The following is a 17,622-nucleotide window of genomic DNA, read 5'->3' as shown; positions in this document are numbered from 1 at the left end:
TAGTCCATCTATACTGACCTCCATCAGGTTGCAAATTGAATATAATTTTTTTCTGCATCTAACCCAGCCAATAGTCTTGGCCTAATACCACAGTTTGGCCACTCAGCTCTGCTCGGTTCCCATCCATTGTTTTTTGGTGCAAACAACTCCAGAGTTGTGAATTAGTTAACCACCAAAATGAGTGGAAAAAGGCCTGCTGCTGGTGGAAAGGGGAATAGGCGTGTTGAGAAGGGGAAAAAAGGTTGTGTCTGTGGGGTAGGTGTTAAAGCAACAGTAACATCTGCAGAAGAAAGACCATCTTCCAGCCAAACTAAAATGTCTACTTCTTTTAGCGGACAATGTGATAAGATCCCTTTCTTACGGCCACGCCAATCGCTACAAATTCCAGATGAGGCACAAAAACAGCAGGTGCTTCAATGGATATCAAGTGCTCCTTTAAGTGGGCTCTCCTCCACATCAACTTCAACATCACAAATACTCCAGTCCTCAAAGGTGTCACCCCAATCGCACTTGCTTCCTCACAGCTCCCAAATCTCCAGCTGCCCGTCTGAGTATGAGGTAGAACAGATGGTTGAGTCTGCAGAGCTGTTTACTCATACTATAGCCTGGGAATCAGAGGTCGACTCCAGCGCTTCTGTGATCCAGACGAGGAAATGATCTGCACTGATGCCCAGAATCTTTATGAGTCGGATCCAGGACCAGACGCAGAAGGTTCTGACCATAATGTAGACCCTCATTCCCAAACTGTAACTCCTGTTGGTGGAGACAATGAGGAAGACGATGATGAGACTCAAATACCTGATTGGAGCGACAACTTTAGTTTTTTGTCAGGGCAGGAACAGGTTGGCTCTGAGGACGACGGGTGTGATAACGCACAGGGTGATGATGATGAGGTTGGAGATCCCACTTACTGTCAACCCACAGTCAGACAAGAGATGAGGTCAGCAGAGGAGGTGGAGGAAGATGCTAGTGACGACGAGGTCAGGTTGCGCCTTCCTGGACAGAGACGTAGTACTGGAAGCACGTCAACAACTGCATCCTCAAACACAACTCTGCCTCTCACCACAAGTCGTGGTGGCTCTTCAGGTCGCATGGGTGCTAAGCCTTGCATAGCCTGGGCATTTTTTCAGATCGATAAAGATGACCCAACTCGTGTTATCTGTAACATTTGTCAGCAAAAGCTAAGTAGAGGCCAAAAAATACATAGTTTGAGTACTTCATGCATGAACCGGCACATGGACATGAAGCATAAGTTGCAGTGGGAAGCTCAGTGTGCTACAATGTGGCCTAGCAGGCCGGGCCAACCACCGTCTGCCATATCTTGTGCATCCGCGGCCTCTTCATCCTCTGTGACTGGGGGGACAGCAGTCACACCTGTTTTTGGGCGCAGACCTGCCACCTCTTTACCCGCAACAGCCAGCGTGATTGGCAGGTCATCATTTTCTTTGGAGGTGGTAACACCAGCTGGTGTTGAGCGCTGTCCGACATCGATAGCACCACCTTTGGATCAAGGCAACCTAACATGTCCGCCTGCATCTTCCTCACAGACCGGCAGGTTGCCGGGGACACCCTTATCAACCCCGTCTAAGCACAATAGCCAGCCCTCGGTCCCTCAGATGTGGACAAGTAAAAGACCATTTCCTCCTAGCCATGAGAAAGCTAAGAGGTTGAATTTCACCATCTGCAAGCTCTTGGCTACAGAAATGCTGCCTTTCCGCCTGGTGGACACAGAGGATTTTCGAGACCTTATGTCCGTCGCAGTGCCCCAGTACCAGATGCCCAGTCGGCACTACTTCTGTCGCACACAACATCACCGCTTCTTTGAGAAACTCTGTGTGTGACAGGGTGCATTTCACCACAGACACTTGGACGAGTAGGCATGGACAGGGGCGTTACATGTCTCTGACTGGGCACTGGGTAACTATGGTGACAGCAGGACAAGGGGCTGCTGTCCAAGTCTTGCCGTCCCCACGAGTTGTGCGTCAATCCTCTTTATGTCAAAGTTCCTCCACTGCTTCTGCCTCCTCAACCTCCTCTCGGTCTTCCACCTGCACCCAAAGCCTGTCTGGTCATGCCACAAGCTTTCTAACTGCGCAGAAGGGATCCTGCACACTATGCTGGCAGTAGGGCTCAACGTCATCAGGTGGTTTTTACTTTGAAATGTCTGGGAAATGTGAGTCACACAGCTGAGGAGTTGTGGTCAGCTCTGGAGAACCAATTTCATAAATGGTTGTCTCCACTGGACCTGAAACCAGGGAAGGCCGTGTGCGACAATGCTGCAAACCTGGGTGCGGCCCTTCGCCGGGGCAATGTCACACACGTGCCTTGTATGGCTCACGTGTTGAACCTGGTTGTCCAGCAATTTTTAGCCCACTATCCCAGACTAGATGGCCTTCTGCAGAGGGCACAGTCGCTGTGTGCTCACTTCCGCCGTTCGCATCCCGCAGCTCAGCGACTTACATCTCTACAGAAGTCGTTGGGCCTGCCACTTCACCGGCTAAAATGCGATGTGCCTACCCGGTGGAATTCAACTCTGCACATGTTGCAGCGACTGTGGCAGCACCGACAAGCCCTGGTGCAATACGTTCTGACGTATAGCCTGGGCCAACGAGATCCAGACGTGGGGCAAATCACGCTGGAGGAGTGGTCTCAGATCAGGGACCTATGCACCCTTCTGCACAGTTTTGAAATGGCGACGAAGATGTTTAGTGCTGACGATGCCATTATCAGCATGACTATTCCGGTGATTTACATGCTGGAGCACATGTTAAACAGAATTCGGAGTCAGGTGGTGGCACAAGAGGAGGTGGAAGAAGTAGAGGAGGAGGAGTTGTATGCGGAAGGGCTAACATCTGCAAGGTCCAAACGGTCGGCAGCACCAAGGCGGCAGGCATGTGAGGGTGGGGGAGATGGTTTTACCAGGGCGCATGGTAGCAGCCAAACTAGTGAGGAAGGTGCAGGAGCCCAGGAAGAAGTGGAGGACGAACTGATGGAAGACTCATCAGATGAGGGAGACCTTGATCACATTTCTGTTGTGCAAGGTTGGGGGGAGAGGACAGAGGAAGGAAGCATGATTGTTACCTCGCCACCAACACAACAGGGACTTGGTGCTCCTGGATGCGCAACACACATGAGTGCCTTCTTGCTGCACTACCTGCAACATGACCCTCGAATTGGGAGAATTAGAAATAATCCTGACTACTGGGTTGCCACACTGTTAGATCCCCGGTACAAAAGTAAATTTGCAGAAATTATTCCTGCCATAGAAAGGGATGCACGCATGCAGGAGTATCAGCAGAGACTGTTGTAGAATCTTACATGTGCTTTTCCACAAAACACCAGTGGTGCACATAGTGAATCTCACAGTTCCAACTTGCCAACCGTGGGACCGTCAAGTGTTCAGCACTCAAACCATAACAGAACCACAGTATCTGCTGGTAACATCAATTTTGCGCAATCATTTCACCACTTTTTTAGCCCATCCTTTGCAAGGCCACAGGAGACAAGAAGTCTGACACATAGTCAACGCCTAGAGACGATGGTACAGGAGTATCTCCAAGTAAACATTGAAGCCATGACTGTGTCACTGGACCCTTGCTCTTTTTGGGCTTCCAATCTGGATAAATGGCCGGAGCTAGCCACTTACGCCTTGGAGATCTTGTCATGCCCCGCAGCCAGCGTTCTGTCTGAACGTGTGTTCAGCGCTGCTGGTGGTGTGCTGACAGATAAGCGCACGCGGCTCTCCACTGATAATGTAGACAGACTCACGTTCATAAAGATGAACAAATCATGGATCCGAAACGACTTTTCTACCCCTGTGTCATCCTGGGGAGAGTAAAAGATGGATGATTGGTTAAAATCACCCTACCAACCGTTTTAAGCTTTCAAATTACTAATCATGTTTGTCTGTATCTTGACTGGAAAATAATTTGGGCTTTGTAGCAGTGTGCAGCACTGATTCTATTAGGCCATCTATAATAAGCTCCACCAGATTTAAAATTACTAATCGTGTTTATCTGTATCTTGGCTGGAAAATAATTTGGGCTTTGTAGCAGTGTGCAGCACTGATCCTATTAGGCCATCTATACTAAGCTCCACCAGATTTAAAATTAATAATAATGAAAATAATTTTGGGGCTCCGAGATGCGCAAGACACATAAGTGCCTTCTTGCTGCACTACCTGCAACATGACCCTCATATTGTCAGAATTTGAAGTAATCATGACTACTGGGTTGCCACACTCTTAGATCCCCCAAACTTTTCGATCAATCTTTTCATTTTAATAAAGACCAACAAAATGGTCATTTTTGAAATTATAAGCATTAGCAGGTTATTAGAAACTGAAATCAAACAGTTTTCAACTCAAAACTTTATTCTAGGTGATGTTACATTTTCACATAGGACCCCTTGTTCGAAAGGAGCTTCTGAACTCTCTCGTCCATTGAATTTGTCAGGTTTTGGATGGTTTCTGCTTCAATTGTTTTGCATGAGGACAGAATACCCTCCCAGAGCTGTTGCTTAGATGTGAACTGCCTCCCGCCATCATAGACACTCCTTTTGATGATGCTCCAGAGGTTCTGAATGGGGTAGAGGTCAGGGGAGCATGGGGGTCACACCATAAGTTTGTCCCCTTTTATGCCCATATCAGCCAGAGATGCAGATGTTTTATGTGCAGCATGAGATGGTGCATTATCATGCAATAAAATGATCTTGCTGTGAAATACACGGTTCTTCTTCTTGAACCATGGCAGAAGTGCTGTTTGAGAAAATCCAAATACATTATGGAGTTCATCTTTAGCGCCTTCAGGGATCCTAAAGGGACCGACAATCTCTCTCCCCATGATTCCAGCCCAAAACATTACTCCACCTCCTCCTTGTTGGCACTGTAGCCGTGTTTGCGTGGGGTGTCCATCAACCAGCCATCCTCCACTCCATCCATCTGGACCATCGAGCGCTGCACGGCACTCATCTGTGAACAAAACAGTTTTGAAATCAGTCTTCATGTAATGTTTGGCCCACTGGAGCCGTTTCTGCTTGTGTGAAGTGGATAGAGGAGGTCGACAGGATGGCGTATGCACAGCTGCAAACCTCTGAAGGACCCTGCATCTTGTTGTTCGGGGGACGTTGGAGGCACCAGCAGCTTCAAAAACTTGTCTGCTGCTATGACAAGGCTTTTTTGCCGCTGCTCTTTTAACCTAATGTAATTGCCTGTAGGAAAGAGTCCTCAATTTGCCCCTATCAGCACGCACACGTGTGTACTGTGAATCAGCTACATACTTCTTGATTGCCAAGACACTTCATCCTGATCATCGTACAATGTTGATTGTAGTCATGCCTTGACCTAAACACTCCACAATTTGTTGCTTCTCAGCAGCCGACACATCCTTTTTCTTTCCCATTTTGGCAGAAAATGTAGGCTGCCTAATAATGTGAGACAGCCTTCTTAAGTAGTCTTGCCTTTCATTGGACACACCTGCCAAACTAATTAGCACAGGTGTCTGCAATTGCTTACAGTGATATAAAGAGCCCTGACCCACATCACCATCAATGAGTTTAACTGACAAACAAACAAATTCTTCACTCCTAAACACTTTTTGCATAATAATTTGGAACACAGTGTACATGTGCTTTTCCACAAAACACCAGTGGTTCACGTAGTGAATCTTACAGTTCTAACTTGCCAACCGTGGTCTGTATGGAGTTGTTCAATAAAGGGCCCAAAATTAAGATAACATAGATGGGAGAGGTCTCTATGAATAGGAATTCCTAAGTATTTGATACCCTGTGAGGGCCAGGCAAAGGGAAAGTTGGACTGGATGGAATCCTATATGGATTTGGGGAGGGAGACATCGAGGGCCTCAGTCTTCGCTGCATTGATTTTAAAATTTGACCATGTAACAAAGTGATCTATTTCAGCCATAACAGCATGGATGGATATATGTGATTGAGTGATATATACTAGGACATCATCAGCAAATAGAGAGCACTTGTACTCGGTGCCTACCACCTCAATCCACCTAATATTGGGGTTATGGCGAATTGATGAGAGCAGGTGCTCCGTCACTAGGATGTATAAGAGAGGGGACAGAGAACATCCCTGCCTTGTCCCTTTGGTGATTGTGAAAGGTGATGAAAATGTTCTGACGCGCCCCCTGGGCCTTGGGACACCTGGAGCCGGACCCTTTTTGGTGGATGCTGGTGGTTGTAGTCTCCGTGGCGGCGACCCGGTTCCGTGGCTCAGGGCGGTCAAACCAGTGGCGGAACTATTTATGTGGTTTTGATGTTTAAATGTCCGACTACGCCACCCGTGGATTGCGGTCAGAGTGAACCGCCGCTCCAGGGCAGACCGCTGAGGCTGGTGTTGTGGGTGCAGCAGAGCGTAGCATAACTCCCCATGGGAGGAGTATAGCCTCAGGGCAGTGTATGCGGAGGATGGGGGTGATGATGCAGGGCAGCAGCAGTAACGACACGGAGTCAATGATGCAGTCCAGGGCCTTTACTCACAGTTCTTATTATCCAGACCACGTCTGCAGGTAACGGCTGCCCACGTCGTACTGTGCTCACCAGGTGAGGGGCTCAGACAACTCCCAGATAACTTTGGAGCGCTTCACAGGACCCCCTTTGTGTGTCCTTTGTCTGGCCTTTCTTACCAACCCTTCTGTCCCGCTGCCTCGGGCCTCCTCTTGGTAAACTTGGCGCCAGTTTCCCTGACCCTATGTGGTGCCTTCCTAGCGGGTGTAGCGAGGGGCTGCGCCACATAAAATGTCACAGCCTCCTGTTTCTAGCTGAGGGTCGTTTCCTGCCTCCACTAGTTTCGGGGACCGGTCTCCCCCTTTGGCCTGACCCCTCCACGCAGGGGGATTCGGGCGTGCGGTGGCGACTCGCCCGTCCGCACCCCTGGGATCCCTTCGTTCCTCGTTCCTGGAGCCTTCTCCGCTCCTCTTCCTTCCTTCTCCCTCTTCCAGGCCTGGGCCTCTGTTACTAGGCCCGCCTCCGGAGCAGAGCTCATGCAGAGCCCCTGCTCCCTGCCACTTCTGCTCAGACTTCTCTGCACTGAACTAAGATGGTGCCCACCTTTTATACTCCCTTCTCAATGCACCCAGGAACTGCTTCCTCCCTGCTCCTGCACTACAGGGTTCCCCTTCCTCAGTGTTCCCTCCCCCCACTCCAGCCAGGGACAGGGACTGTCGTGCCCATCTCAGGGGCATATTGGTCGCCCTGCCCCACGGCAATGTGGTGTAATGCATGCAGGTGTCGGGTCCTGATCCACACTCCATCCTTACCTGAGAGTGAGATATCACACCTCTGGGTGAGGTGCAATACCTCTGTAGCAACCGAGCCCTCAGGGTATTACAGTTCCATTTATCTTCAGCCTAGGTGACGTATTGCGATACAGGGCCGTGATTTTGGCTATAAAAGGGTCCCCTAGACCCCTACCCCAAGCTTTTTAAGAGAATCATATATGGCGTGCCAGGAGACTCTATGGAATGCTTTCTAGGCATCCAACGAGAGTATCTAATTACAAATTTTTAACTGCATCTAGCCCAGGAAATACTTTGTGCCTAGTAGCAGTGTCTGCTAGTCAGCAGATTATCCCGGCTGTTAAGCAAGCTACACCACCTGTAGTTTGGACACTTAATTTTTTCAAAGGAAATGCTTCGGGACCACGGGATACTCAGTGAAGAGCATCAGGAGGCACCCCAAGGCATAGGGGCTGGGACTGGCAGTAGGATGCCTTGCGGTGGACAGCCGAGCTCGATCCTTATAAAAGCTTTTTAACTGCAGCAGCTTTAGTGGACGCTACTGGAGCTGGAATTACGCGGCTGCTGGCATGAGACTTGCCCTCCAATAGATCCTTTTAAATGGATTTAAAGTGTATTCATTCAAATTAGAGAGACAATTTAAATTAAAAAGCTTAGAGCTGCCTCCACCACAGGGGGGCTCGCTCGACCCACCAGCGGACAGGCACCAGTATTGGGAGAGGGGGGCTGGCCGTCAGGGTTCACCGCGGCTCTGGCACAAACCCGGCGACACGGAGGTGGCACGGGCAGGAGCGGACTGAACGTGTCGGCTTCTCACTTTTTGGATTTTAGAAGGGCATGACATGCCTATATCTGTGTCTCCCCCTCCTTTTACTCCTCCACCTCTTTTCTTTTCGCATGACTATATGTACTTGTCACTTTTCCATGTGTTAGTTGTGTCTTCTGAGCAGTTTGTCAGCTTTTGGACACCTTTGAAGGTGTTTTCTATGTGTTTCTATGTGTTTTTGTTTGCCTGCCATTGGTTTTAACGGTGTTCGAAGGTCTTCGACGAACAGTTCGACGAACAGTTCGGCGAACACACGGGTGTTCAAAGAACCGAACCGAACTCGAACACTACGGGGGTGGCTCAACACTACACTACATCCTGTGATAACAGCCCGCCATGACATTAAACATTTCTGCTCACCAATTCGCTTATCCTAAATGCCCCAAAAAACGCCAGAACAAAGGCCGCCCCAAATAGCCGACATTCATATTCAGAACTACACAAACAGCTAAGGCAACGCAAAAGCTGACCCAGTATTTCAAACTATACCGGGCGCCGCCAATCTCGTACCGGATAGCTCCTCCGAAATGCCTTCATCGCCTGGCGAACCAAGAAATCCTTGGTAACGTCCCTCCAACCACTTAACTTAAAGAAGAAGGCCAAACCTGCTAATCTACCAGCTACAGCTGAGCCTGATAAACCCTCCTGAAATGCCCTGCCGATCATATACAACAATAAATAGGGACGGTCCGCTTCCGTCACCTGCTCACCTGCCGACTCCTCTAGCTCCTGCCAAAGACGCCACGCAGAAACATATCGAGACCAAGTACTGGGGTTAAAAGAGCACCTCACCAAATTCAACGCTGCACGGACACTAGATCCCACAACCACCGGGGCCAATCGGTCTCCAACTGCTCCGCGTCCGGCGCTAGTTCCCGAAAACGATCCCACTGGAAGCAAGACAATGCATCAGCTATTGAATTCTCAACACCCGGTACATGAACAGCACAAAACCAGACATTAAAATCCAAACACCTGAGCACTAGATGGCGCAAAAGAGACAGAACTGGCAATGAAACAGCTGACAAGTTGTTAATACAATGCACTACACTTTAGTTGTCACAGAAGAAACGCACTTTCTTGTTCCTCAGCTCAGAGCCCCAAACCTCCAAAGCCACCACAATAGGAAACATTTCCAGCAATGCCATGTTTCTTGTCAAACCTGCATCCTTCCATGATTCCGGCCACTCTCCCACACACCATTTTCCACCGAAATAGGCCCCAAAACCATAAGAACCTGACGCGTCTGTAAACAAAACCAGATCCACATTAGAAACGACTTGATCCATCCAAACCGACCTGCCATTATAAGATTGAAGAAAATCCGCCCAAATGGACAAATCCGCCTTGTGTTCTGAATTCAATCTTACAAAATGCAACGGATGTTTAATGCCTGCTGTCGCCTGAGCCAACCTACGTGAAAAAACTCTTCCCATAGGTAAAATCCTGCACGCAAAATTTAACTTACCCAAAAGAGAATGCAGTTGGCGCAGGCGCAATTTCTTTGCCCGCAAAGCCTCTTGGACACAAGACTTCAGATCTAACAATTTGTCCTCTGGCAAGCGCCATTCCATCCTGACGGAATCCAATTCAATGCCCAAAAACTTCAAAACCGTGGAGGGGCCCTACGTTTTCTCCGGGGCCAACGGAATGCCAAAGCGAGATGCTACCTGTTCAACCGTCGTAAGCAGCAAAGAACAAACTGAGGACCCAGCTGGCCCAATACACAAAAAGTCATCTAAATAGTGCAATACGGAGTCCAAGCCGGATTCCTCCCTAACTACCCATTCAATAAAACAACTAAACTTTTCAAAGTAGGAACACGAGATCGAACATCCCATCGGTAGACAACAATCCACGTAATAATGACCGTCCCAAAAACAACCAAGTAAATGAAAACTGTCTGGGTGCACAGGAAGCAGACGAAAAGCGGACTTAATGTCCGTTTTTACCATGAGAGATCCTGTTCCCAGCCTCCGCACCCAGTCCACGGCCTTGTCAAAAGAAACATACGATACTGATACCAAATCTGGATCAATACCATCATTAACTGAACTACCATGAGGATACGACAAGTGATGGATTAACCGAAACTTGTTAGGCTCCTTTTTGGGCACAACGCCCAGAGGAGAAACACATAAACACGGCAACGGAGGTTCCAAAAAAGGACCAGCCATGCGACCGAACTTAATTTCCTTATCCAATTTTTCCTTAACAACTGCAGCATGCATCCGAGCCGAAATCAAATTCTTAGGCCGCACCGTACGTGGCACAACTGCCGACGGAATCCTGAAGCCAAAATTAAAACCATCCCTCAACAACACAGCTGCTTCCTTATCCGGATACCTACTTAGAAACGGAAGCATCCGATCTATTCTCACTGGTGTCCTCCCTTTTTGAAAAAGAGTCGCTTGATTTTTTCTTTCCTTTCTTAAAGCACTTGGAATGGCTGTGAGACCCTCCGCAGAATGAACATTCGTGCTTAAACTTACAGTCTGTGCCAAAACGGCATTCCCGCTCGTTAAACTGCCAGCACAGCCCCTTCCTGGAGCCTGACGAGGATGCCGCCGAATTGGCAGAACCCCAGCTACTCCCAGGAAAGGACTGCGAGGCCGACTTTGGTGCTGTCATCAATCGCAACCACAAACTAATCTCCTTGTGGTCCCACCGTAAACTCGGACGGACTGCCTTTCTTTGCCTAAACTGTTCATCATACCTCAGCCAGGCCGTCCCACCATAAACACGGTATGCTTCACTAATCGAATCTAAATAACAAAATAATGCAGAACAGTTCTCCAGAGCTTTCTCCCCAGTGACACTCGCTAGTGTGGTAAACGCCTGCAGCCAATTTTGAAAAGTGCGAGGAATCAGACGATAACGCCTGCGCTCCTCTTCATCCTTCTTATTCTCATCTGGATTTACCCTGTCTAAATTAAACTTCTCCAATGGTAGCAAAGAAAAAATTTCCACGTACTCATCCTTCCATATTTTTTCTCGCACCTCCTGCTTTAAATGAGCTCCCAAGGGGCCATCAAAGCACATATAAACCTCGCCCCTTGCTCTGTCATCCAACCGCACTGTATCCACTGGAGTCACCGCAGCCGCTGGTGCTGCAACCGTCTCATTAGCTGCAACTGGTGCGGGAATCCCTCCACTCACAACTGCCGGGGTCTCCGCAACCGCCCCTGAACCTCCAGCACCACCCTGCCAAACTCCGCTAGGACCTGCCGCAGGTGACAAAAAACCCCTCACCATGCTAAGAAATTCCGACACAACATCGCTCACCCGTTCATTACCCATCGCCCTGTCAGCCGCCAAGCCCCTCTGAAAATACCGCTCCCTCTGATCTACATCATCCGCATTCCCCCGAGGCGCATTTAAACCATGTGACTTACCAGGACGATTACGAGGAAGCCTCGGAACAGCCGTTTCGTGTTCTCCGTGGCGATCGTCCCCACTCTCTTCACTGTCAGATGAAATCTGGCCTTCTTCTTCAGAGGCAGAGTCAGGCTTGGGGACATCCGACTGAGTAAACCCACCGCTAGACCTGGACCTCCTATCCACAATAGCGCGCTGTCTGGGAGGAGGAGAGACTTCAGCTGCATGCCTGCAGCCTGCATCCCTAGCAGCAATCTGCCCTCTCCCATGGACATTGCACCGGTCCTCGGTGCTACCGACATCCCGGGTGGGTCATCTCCTGGCCCCACTGCACTGGTCTTCCAGATCTCCGCCGCCGGGGTCCTGCTGATCCTGACGCCTGGGCCCGGAGCGGTTGCACCTGCCGTTCTTCTGGGTCAGCTCCAACTGACCGATACTCCTTTGCTTTCCCCGCTGTATGGGCCCGGCGCGGCTGTGCCTGCCGCTCACCTGAAATAGCTCCGGATGACCTATTCATCCTCCTGCCTCCTTCTGCTCCCTGGGTCCGGCATCCTTCAGGCTCAGCTCTCCTTCCCCTGGCTGCTCGCTGGGCCCGAAGTGGATGCCCCGGCCGTTCATATAATGTATCTCTCCCTCCTGCAGCAGCAGAGGCCCTGCTCTCCTGAGCAGCCCGCACTTCCTGGATAGTGGTGCCACATGACGGGGATGACCTCACAGGGAGGGGGGCGGAGCCAACGACGTCACTCACCCCGGCCTCTGGACCATGCTGACGCTGAGAGATTCTTCCAGAGCGGCGTGCGGCAGATGGGGGCTGGGGTTGTGCCTGTGATCCGGAGGGGTCCCTGGAGGGGCTTTGCAACCGGCGCCTGGTCCGGGGAATCCCTTCCGGGCTGAGTCTCTCCGGCGGCCGGGACCTCCTTGCACCTCTCTGAGGTGCTGCGGGTGCAGCCACCTCTCCGGCCATCCCTTCAGTGTTCCATCGCTGCAGCTGATCCTGGAGCCACAGCTGTCCCCTGCTCTCAGCCAAGGAACGGATCTCCTGGAAAAGAGCCTCCATTCCTCAGGACCCGACGTAGATTCAGGTACGTTAACTTTTCCCGAATGGACTACCCCCACCATCCCTCACCTTATATACCGCCCACAGAGATACTTTCCAATCAGATAACCCCTTACTATCCCCCTGCCCCTTTACTCCTCCCCTACAAATTCGCGCCCAAAACTCTATTCCTTACATTAACCCCTTACCACCCCAAATTACGGCCTAGCAGACCTCCTGAGTCATGCGGCCCTCCCCTTAAGGCCCCTATGGGGGGATGCAGTTGGCCATACTACCTCTGGAGTAGTCCAGGCAACACGCACTTTCATATGGACTCTCCGTCCTCTGACGTGTTGTCACACGTGGTGGGAATGGATGCACTATTTGGCGTCTGGGGTTGACCGGGCGACACACGCTCTCCCTGATTGAACTTCGCTCCTCCCTCCTCTCGCATGTGACTGCACGGCGAGGAAGCGAGGTGCAACAGGGAGCCCGCCCTGCAGGTGAGCTTGGCGTTTTTTACCGCAATCGATATCTGGTGTATAGGGCTATATACTCCTCATTCTATAAAGGGTTAACATCTCCATGTAACATTCTCATGCAATCATTTTAAATAGCATTTGATGTGTAACGTAGTGGATTAGCTGTCCAATTACATAAATACCCAGTCTCTGTCTACTCAGTATACTCTTTTGAAGAAGCTTTGAAGCGAAACGCGCGTTAGAGGGTTTACTGCAGTGAATATGAATTGCTTGCTGTCCTTTGAGACTTATTTATGTTCAATTAATGAGAAAGCAAGCAAAGATGTCTCCAGCAGGACCAGGGTTGTATATATCTTGTTAAAACTTCACTTTTAATTTCAAATTATAAAAGCCAAGGATGAGTTACAGAATGAGCAATATAGCGGCTCTTAGGTACAGCACATTCTAACGCGTTTCGGCTGAACCTTATTCATGGAATAATGTGAGAACTAAGCCTACTAGCTGAAGTTAAATAAAAAACACTTCTTGGTGATTGCTTCAGGTGTTGGACCACAGCCCAGAGGAGAATTAACCCATTATTGGCAGCTAAAATTAACTACAGCAAAAAAGCACAAAAACGACATAAAATTGGACATGAAATAGAATGGAATACAAAATTAGTGGAAAAACAAAATGAGTGAGAGATACATGCAGAAACAAAAACAAAAAGATCTTTTATGCCGTGGAGCAGTAAAACACATAATAATGATCATAATAATCACTAAGCATCCTTTATGTCTGGTGAGCATGACTGTTTAAACACCATTAGAGTATAAATATAGTTAGTATATGTAGTCCCATTTAAAAAAAAAGAAAAAAAAAATATCTTTGAAAAAAATAAAAAAAAACAAAAAAAAAAATTTCCTTTTTTTTTTTTTTTTCCTTTCTTTTTTTCCTTCCCTTTTATGGAAAAAGGATGCAAAAGTCATAAATATAAGCATTGAACAATAAAGCAGTTAAACAGTTAGACAGTGCATTCTATTATGACCACAAAGGAAATATATTATCAAAGTACTGTCGAACATGAATACGTGAGACTAAGTGTATTGTAAAATGAGATCCTGTCTCACATTCAAACCTTGCGGAAATCTAGTACACAAGAGAAAAATCCAGAATGATTCTCGGTTCAGGATTTTTCTCCTGTGGTCACCACCTCTCTCCGGCTTAAAAACTTTTTCTATTGCTTTAAATCTGAAGTTATTTAGATCTCCATGGTGAACATTTGCAAAGTGTTTTGAAACTGCCGATTTGTTTAGGCTGTTAGGATTACATGCATCCGACATATGACGACGGATGCGTATTTTTAAAGGTCCTGTGGTACAGCCTACATACTGTAGCTTACAAGCAATACATTCTGCAAGGTATATAACCCCTTCTGAATTGCAGTTTAAGAAGGTGCTGATTTTGTATATTTTTTTGGTGATTTCAGACTGAAAGGAAACACTTTTGTGTGCGTATTTGCAAGAAATGCACCTACTATGGCCACAATTATAAAACCCTTTTAAAGTGAGCCAGGTTTCTGATGGAAAATGAGAATTTTTTGTACAAAAAAGACTCGGAGAAACCAGTGAACCTATAGTGGGAGCTTTTTTAGAAATATATTTTATGGAACAATTGTCCATGATTTTCACTAGAGTGGGGTCCTGATTTAGCATGGGTATATATTTTTTTATGATATTGACAATACTGTTGAACTGTGGGCTAAATTGTGTAGTAAACACAACCGTATTTTTCGTATTTTTAAATCTGCTTGGTTCTTTTTTGGATCGATTTTTCAATAAATCCTTTCTGTCTATATTAGCTACTATTTTTTCTGCTCTGTTTAGAATGCCTTTAGAGTATCCTCTTAAAGCTAGTCTGTTTTTAGTGCTGGAGGCTGCCTCTTGATAACTCTTTTCTGTTGAGGAGTTCCTCTTTAACCTGATCATTTCTCCCACTGGGATATTTTTAATATTGTGGGGAGGATGGCAAGAGCTTGCTTGCAGAATGCTATTACCTGACGTTTTTTTCCTAAATGGTGAGATCAAAACTCGCTTCATATCATCATTACCTTCAAGTGTTACATCTAAAAAGTTAATAGATTTTTTGTCAGTGTGAGATGTAAATTTAAGATTATAATTATTTTTATTGATATATTTGACAAAATCTGTGATAAGATGGGGAGAGCCTGTCCAAACAAGAAGTAAATCATCTATATATCGCCCATACCAAGCAATATATTTCAAAAACAAATCAGTTCATTTTCCAGTTTTTCAATTTTTTGAAAGATTTCTTTGTTTAATGCTGTAATTTCTTCATTGTGCCCATAAGAATTTATTGAGCCAAAATTTGCCAACTAATCCAACTAGTATTATTCAAAAAAAATTTTTTTCTTTATTGAATGAAGGCCTAAGTTTGGGAGCACTGGATAAAAAAATCTTTGAATATCTTGCTATAGAACATCCTGTTATTCCCATTCTCCACTCACTTCCTAAAATACATAAAGATGTCTTTCCCCCTCCGCTTAGACCCATCATCTCAGGAATTGGCTCTCTTGGTGAGAGACTTGGAGAATGGGTGGATCATTACTTACAACCTTTGGTTGCTGATATACCAGGATATATTAGAGATTCTAAATCTATCGCCAATACTTTTGATGGATTTGAGTGGAACAGGGATTTTCAATGGCTTATATGCGATGTAGAGGGGTTATACCCCTCTATACCGCACGATATTGCCATTCGCTGTTTAGATAAGTTCCTTGAAAAATATAGCTCTTATGAAACCAATATACAAAATTTTCTTATTTCAGCAGTAGGATTTTTGTTGAATAATAATTTTTTCACCTTTGATGGTCGCTATTATCTGCAAAAACGGGGAGTCAGCATGGGGGGAAAATTCTCCCCATCATTGGCTAATATTGTCATGGCCACCTGGGAAGAGACCGATGTTTTTTCAGATTCAAACCCGTTTTTGAAATATATTGCTTGGTATGGGCGATATATAGATGATTTACTTCTTGTTTGGACAGGCTCTCCCCATCTTATCACAGATTTTGTCAAATATATCGATAAAAATAATTATAATCTTAAATTTACATCTCACACTGACAAAAAATCTATTAACTTTTTAGATGTAACACTTGAAGGTAATGATGATATGAAGCGAGTTTAGATCTCACCATTTAGGAAAAAAACGTCAGGTAATAGCATTCTGCAAGCAACCTCTTGCCATCCTCCCCACAATATTAAAAATATCCCAGTGGGAGAAATGATCAGGTTAAAGAGGAACTCCTCAACAGAAAAGAGTTATCAAGAGGCAGCCTCCAGCACTAAAAACAGACTAGCTTTAAGAGGATACTCTAAAGGCATTCTAAACAGAGCAGAAAAAATAGTAGCTAATATAGACAGAAAGGATTTATTGAAAAATCGATCCAAAAAAGAACCAAGCAGATTTAAAAATACGAAAAATACGGTTGTGTTTACTACACAATTTAGCCCACAGTTCAACAGTATTGTCAATATCATAAAAAAATATATACCCATGCTAAATCAGGACCCCACTCTAGTGAAAATCATGGACAATTGTTCCATAAAATATATTTCTAAAAAAGCTCCCACTATAGGTTCACTGGTTTCTCCGAGTCTTTTTTGTACAAAAAATTCTCATTTTCCATCAGAAACCTGGCTCACTTTAAAAGGGTTTTATAATTGTGGCCATAGTAGGTGCATTTCTTGCAAATACGCACACAAAAGTGTTTCCTTTCAGTCTGAAATCACCAAAAAAATATACAAAATCAGCACCTTCTTAAACTGCAATTCAGAAGGGGTTATATACCTTGCAGAATGTATTGCTTGTAAGCTACAGTATGTAGGCTGTACCACAGGACCTTTAAAAATACGCATCCGTCGTCATATGTCGGATGCATGTAATCCTAACAGCCTAAACAAATCGGCAGTTTCAAAACACTTTGCAAATGTCCACCATGGAGATCTAAATAACTTCAGATTTAAAGCAATAGAAAAAGTTTTTAAGCCGGAGAGAGGTGGTGACCACAGGAGAAAAATCCTGAACCGAGAATCATTCTGGATTTTTCTCTTGTGTACTAGATTTCCGCAAGGTTTGAATGTGAGACAGGATCTCATTTTACAATACACTTAGTCTCACGTATTCATGTTCGACAGTACTTTGATAATATATTTCCTTTGTGGTCATAATAGAATGCACTGTCTAACTGTTTAACTGCTTTATTGTTCAATGCTTATATTTATGACTTTTGCATCCTTTTTCCATAAAAGGGAAGGAAAAAAAGAAAGGGAAAAAAAAAAAAAAAAAAAGGAAATTTTTTTGTTTGTTTTTTTTATTTTTTTCAAAGATATTTTTTTTTTTCTTTTTTTTTAAATGGGACTACATATACTAACTATATTTATACTCTAATGGTGTTTAAACAGTCATGCTCACCAGACATAAAGGATGCTTAGTGATTATTATGATCATTATTATGTGTTTTACTGCTCCACGGCATAAAAGATCTTTTTGTTTTTGTTTCTGCATGTATCTCTCACTCATTTTGTTTTTCCACTAATTTTGTATTCCATTCTATCTCATGTCCAATTTTAT

The sequence above is a fragment of the Phyllobates terribilis genome, unplaced genomic scaffold (genome assembly GCF_046119375.1).
Source record: "Phyllobates terribilis strain yellow unplaced genomic scaffold, ASM4611937v1 Scaffold_3__8_contigs__length_932513732, whole genome shotgun sequence".
NCBI lineage: Eukaryota > Metazoa > Chordata > Amphibia > Anura > Dendrobatidae > Phyllobates > Phyllobates terribilis.
This window is presented reverse-complemented; position numbering follows the sequence as displayed.